This window comes from Aplysia californica, unplaced genomic scaffold (assembly GCF_000002075.1).
Source record: "Aplysia californica isolate F4 #8 unplaced genomic scaffold, AplCal3.0 scaffold00578, whole genome shotgun sequence".
In the NCBI taxonomy this organism is placed as follows: Eukaryota; Metazoa; Mollusca; class Gastropoda; order Aplysiida; family Aplysiidae; genus Aplysia; species Aplysia californica.
In genome coordinates, this window is record NW_004797848.1 from 92,708 (window position 1) to 100,731 (window position 8,024).

Genomic DNA, 8,024 nt, shown 5'->3' on the forward strand with positions numbered 1-8,024 from the left:
CTCTCTCTCTCTCTCTCTTTCTCAAACACACACGCACACACACACACATAGACACACAAACACTTACTCACTCACACACACACACACACACACACACACACAAACACACATACACACACAAACACACATACACACAATTACACACACTCACGAACAACAGAGCGACTTAACACCTACCGGTCAGTAAACACTGCACTAACACAAGGAGGCCACACACACACACACACACACACACACACACACACACAGACAGACACACACACATACACACACATACACACACACACACACATACACACACACATACACACATGAACAACAGAGCGACTTAACACCTACCGGTCAGAAAACATTGCACCAACACAAGGAGGCCACACATGTAATACAAACACCACTTCTCCATCTCTGAAAAGAAACAGTTAAAAATAAACCACTTCTGTCTATCTCAGAATTAACATTTTGATTACATTGAAAGAGCAGGTCATATCTCGTTTGCTCACAAATGAAGTAATGGGTGGTTGGCAGGTGCTCTGATGTGGATTGTCCCTTCTTGCGTATCAAACATATATCAAGGGAGCTCTAGTGGTCTAGAGGTTGAGGTGTTCGCCTCTCATACAATAGGTCCCGGGTTCGAAACCTGACAGCGATGGAAAACATTTTTTCTCTAAAATGTTCTCCTTTCACCTCTTTTTCTGCTCTCTAACCATATTCTGTCGTCTGTCCTCCCCGCCCCCCACCCCCTTGTACCTCGTCTAAGCTGATGACTCTTTCTGCATAAAAAGCTAGTAAAACGCAATATCCTTACCGTGTTGAAAGCGACGATAAACACTTACAATGTAATCTCTCTATACTGTACAATGCACTGGTCATCGTTACACATTGACAGACGAACTATTACTATATTATTATTATTATTATTATTATTATTATTATTATTATTATTATTATTATTATTATTATAATGATAATAATAATAATAATAAAAATAATAAGTATTATTATTATTTTTATTATTATTATTATTATTATTATTATTATTTTATTATTATTATTATTATTGTTACTAACATTATTATTATAGTTTTTTCAGTTCAAATATTATACACATATCAAATTGAAATGTCGCATAGAAAGACCAAATTGCACCTAACAAATCCAAATATACAAATGACGTCATAAAAAGTCTTATTACAACAATAGCAAGTTCAAATGTAAAAATAGAAATCTCAAATGTAACACATAGCAAATTCAAATGTAAAAATAGAAATCCCAAATGTAACACATAGCAAATTCAAATGTAACACATAGCAAGTTCAAATGTAAATATGCTTGAAATGGAGAAACAAGAGGCTAAAAGTATAAGAACTGTATCAAGGAAAGAAGTCAAAGGGTTTGGGTTTTTTGGCCGGGAAAAAGGTAGATGAAAGCCGTGTGGTGCCACAAGGAAGAAATCACGTCAAGCGAAACTGTTAATTTTTTTAAAGCACGAAAATAAACCCAAATGTTTAAACAGAAACGAATGGTTATGATACAAATCAACAATCTGCTGGGGTATATAGAACTAACAGGACGAAATGTAAAGCCAAGTTTACTTTTATTTACTTATTGTTGCACTACACAACGCTGTCTCCTATAAAAAAAAAAGCTTGCATTGATCGGAAGACTGCTGCTGTTTTTCAGTTTAGTAACAGCTTGGGTTTTTTGTTCTATCAACTGGGCTAGTGATTCCATCCTATGTCGGTGAGTTTGCTGAGTGATAATTTAGTCTCTTGATTTAGCGAATATCTATTTCAAATCGTATTTCCAAAAAAATTGTTTGGCTATTAGGTTACTTAAGAGGCAGGACCCCCGAGATCAACGTCTATTTCCGAAAGGACCAATCCAAACGGTAAATTCGTGTAAAGTGCCTTTCTCAAGGACACAACTCCGGACCAAAATGAGGCTCGAACTCCCAAACCCGAATCTCACGATTACAGGTTGAATGAATAGCCTAACCACTATGTTACCCACACCACTAAATCGTATTTCCAAATAAAGAAACTCTTTCACAGATGTTAAGACAAGGTATGCAGGAGGCAAGATATTTCACCTCGAGTCTATTTGATGAAACGAAATTGTTAAAAGGAAGAACCAAAAAAAAAAAAAATGTAAAATGAAAATGAAAATAAACAAGTTAAAACAAAAAATAATGGTTTGGATTACAAAAGCGTTCTCGTAGATGTTAAGAAAATGTGTGTAGGGGGAAACATATTTCACTCCCAATCTATTGATGAGTTGTCATTTAAAGCTTGCCTTAATGCTCGAGCGTTGTTACATACCAAGCATACTTCGTTGTGGGGATTGTCGGAACAGTTTCTTAGAGGGATGGGTTGACATGATAGCTGCCATTCCCTCTACTTAAAAGTCATGAACGACCAGGCCAACCGCGGCACTGACAGCAAAAGTCATCGTGCGGTTCGGTCCCCTTCAACCCTGCACTACTGGATCAAAGCATTGACCACTCCGTGCTCTTCCTCTTTTTTTCTTCATCAACAGCTTGATACCAGCCTCATCGATGAAAACAAATTCATGCAGCTAGATTTTAATGTTCTGAATCATCCAGGCTGCATATGGATGTCTGGTTGCTTCAGTCCTATCAGAATTTCTTTCCGCGGCAGCATTCTCGGAATTTATTTTAAGGTCATCATTTCACCCTAAAAGGATTCTGCTTATGGTTGTTCTCAACTCAGTTTGAGCACATTAAAATGCTTCTAACGCTGAATAATCTTTGTGGAGGATATTTGCTTTTACTATATGGTATTTGAACCTGCTATTGTGTTACATTTGGATTTTCTATTTGTACATTTGAACTTGTTACGCACAATCGTGCACTAAAATTTCCTGTTGAACATTTTAACTTTCTATGTGGGGTCAGAGAGTATTTAATTATATTTTAGTGTCTCTGGTGGGGTGAAACTTTCTATGTTGCATTTGAACTTGCTATGTGGCATTTGTATTTCTTATGTGTTCATTTGATCTGAAAAAACTATATTACTATTATTATCATCATTATTATTAGTATTACTATCTATTATCTATTTGTGGTGGCTGAATTTTGCTATTCTAAAGGCTTTTTATGGCTGCATCGATCGACATGCAGTTTTCGCCAAAAGATTCTTTAGAATATTCTCCTGACCATGGCACCCTTGGTTTTTTTCAGTTTTGAGACAGTTTTGCTGCAAAAAGCTAAACTTCTTTATTTCGCCGATCGCTTTTGTAGGCCGACGCTTCTGTCTCTGTAATTTTAGAAAATCCGCTAGGTTTGTTTATTTCAAGCCGTACTTCCGTTTGATACTATCGCGCATTGTAGCGCAATATTGAGCACTATTTTAAGTGTGCGACCCGTATAGATCTAGCCTCATGTTTTATTTTTTTTTTACTTGATGCTAAATTCGACTGCGATCCTTTCGTTTGAGACCAGTCATCGCTTTTTCTGGACTCCTTTGTCCAATTCTTTTTCTTGCTACTGGGAACAGCATCAATAGATCTTAGATAAGAATCTAGACCTAGACTCTATATAGCGCCTCACCATGCCGAAAAGAAAACGAAGTTCTGCAGTTGGAACCCCTCGAGCTCGCAAAGGTCGAGGTGGTCTAGGTCAAAAACAAAATGATGGTGACTCTCTAGATCTAAATCTCCCAAAAGCATTCCTCTACATTGTCAATTCCTTTCAGTACGAGTGCTACATTGGGGAACTGACGACACAGTGTACACACAGCCTGGCCATAAGATTTCCTCATGAAACACAAGGTATGTGCTGTAGCAATGGCAAAGTTGATCTGCATCCTTTTCCAAAACCACCTCCTGAACAGCAAATCCTTCTGTCTGGTGTGTCGACACTGTCCACTCACTTTCTGGAGAAAATCAGGCTTTACAACAATTGCTTTCAGCTCACATCCATGGGCTATACCGATGCAACCCTCAAAGGATGGAATCCACAGTTTCGCGTGCAGGGTCAAGTATATCATCGTATTGGCTCTTTCCTTCCTGTCACCTAAAATGAGCATTCATTTCTGTAAGTTTATTTCGTGGAAAGTGATGCAGCCTCAGAGCCTAGAAACAGTCTTTTTCGAGTACTTGAGCCTGGGATCATTTCTGATCTTCAAGCCATGTTGCATTGCCATAATTCGTATGTCATAATCTGAAATGTGAATATTTTTTTGCACGCTCACATTTCGAATAGTCTGTAGAAGTATCATGCAAAGGTTCGTGGGCCTAGGTTAATTTGTCAATGAGCTAGATTTGTCAGAGGAAAACGAACAAGCTTTAGACACTGCCTCTGTGATTTTGAAGACGTCGGTGTGTTCCTTTTTCAGTGTAGCAGCCCTTTCGTGGGTTATTATTTTCTTAGTGCTTTTTTGTGATGGTGTAAGGCGAAATCCGTATTTTGTGATTGTGAAGGGCTAGACAGCAATACACTAAAGCAATGTAGATCAAGAAAGGAGTTAATCAAGGCAGACTTAAACTAAAGCAATATAGATCTAGAAGCCAGGTATGACTGTGAAATGCTAAACAGTAAGATACATGAAGACGTAAAATGCCTCCGCGGCGTAGGCCAGTAGGAGCAGTGACGCCAAGGTGTCGACCCCGAGCAAAGCCGGGTGCTCAGCTAGTTATATATATAGTGTTTTGTTTTAGTAGAGGTTTTATGGTGCGCGCAACTGCATTACGTCACATGAGCGCCAAGGGATGGATGTGAACAGAGAAGTCCTTACAGTGAATCAGGCTTACTCTGCTCACCTCTCTAGCTTCAACAGCACAAAGTCTGCTTCGACTATCAAGGCACCACGGAAATAGCGGGTCACAAGAGTGTGACAAACATACAAAAAAGAAGTAGAGGAAAAAATGACGATAGTAGGGATTAGGAAAGAAAAAGCAGCAGTTCCCTGTTGCATTTTAGGCACAGTTATGAGCATGACATTGATGAATTGAGAAATTTACAATTACAATTCTACTGTGCATAAAAAACAATGGTTAATGTCCATAATTTAGGAATATGTCACGACGCGGTTGAATCAGGCGCTCGTCAATTTTTGGGAGTGGAGTTATTGGTATCATCTTAAAGCTTGTTCATTTGTCTTGCTTTGGATTTATTCTTAAAAATATCCATTTATCTTGAATAGAAGTGGAGATATTTGCAAATGAGGGAGGTGGGGTCGCCTGGTTTCAGATGTGAAATTAGTGAGGAAATGGCCGCCAAAGTTCGGTTATTTACAAAGCCTCAGAGCCCGTGGAAACTGACTATTTACATTTTTATGCCTTTAATGGACGTCTGTCAATATAATTCACACTGAAATAGGTTCTTAAATGGACATAGAAGGTGTTGAGCTTAAACATAATTTCGATAAAAATTGGCAAACCAGCAGAAAAGTGTTTGTTTCTTCACTTTCATTATTTTGACGAGCACCTGATTTCACCACAATGACTCATATATATATATATATATATATATATATATATATATATATATATATATATATATATATATATATATATATATATATATTATATACAATGTATATTAGTATGCGTGTGTTCATGTATATATGTGTTTATGTTTGCATTACGTTTGAAAAATCAACCATGAAATTACATAAATTATACGCCATGCATAAACTGCTAAAAGGTAAAACAAAACAAAACAAAGAAACAAATTACACAAAAACAAAACAGTTAGATAAAGAAATAACACCTACCGTCAGCGCAGTCCTTCCCCAGAACACCACTGAGACAGCAGCTGTCCTGTACGTCCGTTTGTCTCCATTTACACTATGGCGACTGTGTGGGTTTGTCATATGCTTCAGACCGGGACAGTTTGTGCTTGTGCAAGAAGTGGACAGAATCCGGATAATCTATAAGGATAACCGGATAATTCTTAATGATACGTTATCCGAATTCCGACTCTTAACACTCTTTCCTGACCCCCTGCATGCCGAAGGGGCCGAAACACCCAATTGTTGAAGTGGTTCTAGGCTAACCCGTTGGTCGAAGTGGTTCCAACCCATATGCCGAAGCGGTTCATATCATAATATTATTTGCCGAAGAGGTGCCCTAACATAATATTATCCCGATTTTGTTAAAGCAACTAATTGCCCAGCCCTAGTTCGTGCTTGAAGAATTCACTTCCCGGTCCAGAAATGTGTTCCCGCTGCACAGCACATACAACCAGAGAATCTTTGCTACAACTTTTGTATAGATAAGAGCTATTCTTAGACATCCGTCTTGGGTGGGTGGTTGGTAGGCGGGTGCTCTGGTGTGGTTTGCTCCTTCTTTTCTGTTCTTGTCACTCCCTTGTAACACCTCTTATTTGTTTTGCTTCAGTAGAGGTTTTATGGCTCTCGGAACTTCATAAGGTCATAACACTTCTAATCTTCGATACTTACATGACCTTGCTGTGTTGCAAGTGCCGTAAAACTCTTACGAAAAAAGAAAGTCCGTCATTGGCTAGAGCAGAGTCTGTCAACCTGAACGATGAGTTTGGTGGTGGGCAGTGGGGGTCACCGGGGTAGTGATAAAACGTGTTGTTTGGTCGCTTTTAACCCTCTCCGTGCATCGTGTTTTACAATCGCATCAATACGACGTGGGGAACTCTGTGCCAGCACTTTACCCTTTCCGTACGTCGTGTTTTACTATCACATCCATACGACCTGGGGAACTGTGTGCCGCCACTTTCCAAAGAGGAAATTTACTTGTTAATCCGATCTGTACCCGTACACTTTGCATAGCAGTCTGTCAAAATGATTTTTGGGAGAAATACGAAAAGTTTCAAAGAGATCTTCGTACTAGAAGTATTATAAAATGTGAAGAATACAACCCCGGGGTACAAAATGACCTCAGGGCGGACGGATAGGGTTAAGCATAATGGGGCTATCCCCCCAAAAAATGCTGTTTTGAGAAAATCGAATGAAAAGTTTTGTTTACTCTTGTTCAGTTTCTTTAACAGACAAGGAGAGTTTTCTCTATAACCAAACAATTAAACACACCAATGAAGCCAAACTTCTCCTATAGATTGGGTAATCCCCACTTTTGGTGAAGATAAAGATTTCTGGAAACACCCGAAATCTGGGTTAGCCCACTTGTCCTTAAAAGCAACCATTTAACTCACTGGCCCGCTTGGAAACACCAATACAAGGTAAACATTACGAACATTTTGGCCTCTTGCAGGGGGCAAAAGGGGGAATGGGGGGGGGGGCATGCATTGGCTATAAAAGTTTGACAAACACGTGAGTTAGAATTTTGGTACGGGAACAAATTGTGTAGATTATTAAAATATGATACAATATGTGGTTTTGGGTAGTAGCTGAACAAACTTATAACGAAACATAAATAGATCTGTCCTGCTTCTCTCTCTCTCCCTCTCTCTCTCACACACACGCGCGCACGCGCACACACGCACACACACACACACACACTCTCTCTCTCTCTCAAACACACACACACGCGCACACACACACACTCTCTCTCTCTATCTTTCTCTCTCACACACACACACACAAACTCTCTCTCTCTCTTTCTCTCTCTCTCTCTCTCTCACACACACACACACACACACACAAACACACACACACTCACCCAAACACTCTGTGCTCAATCTCCCCTTTTGATAACCTGCGACATAAGTTCCCTGGTCAACAACCTGTTTAATGTCGAGGGTAAATCCACAGGAAACATTTTCACAAAATAACAACGAGTGCGAGAATGATAATAATACAGAAAAGGGAAATCCGTCTTTTCATTGCGGTGCTTCAGCAAAAACAAGAGCGGCCCTAAGCGAGAACTCGATCTGGCGAGAAAGAAAGTTGTATTTACTGACTGAATTCACTGAATGGTGTGTTGGTGGCAGAAAGGTTGACACGATAACGCGCATTGTGTTAAGCCTACTGTTGTTTGCGGGGGCGGGAGAGAAAGAGAGAGAGAGAGAGACAGAGAGAGACAGAGAGAGAGAGAGAGACAGAGAGAGACAGAGAAAGAGAGAGAGAGAGAGA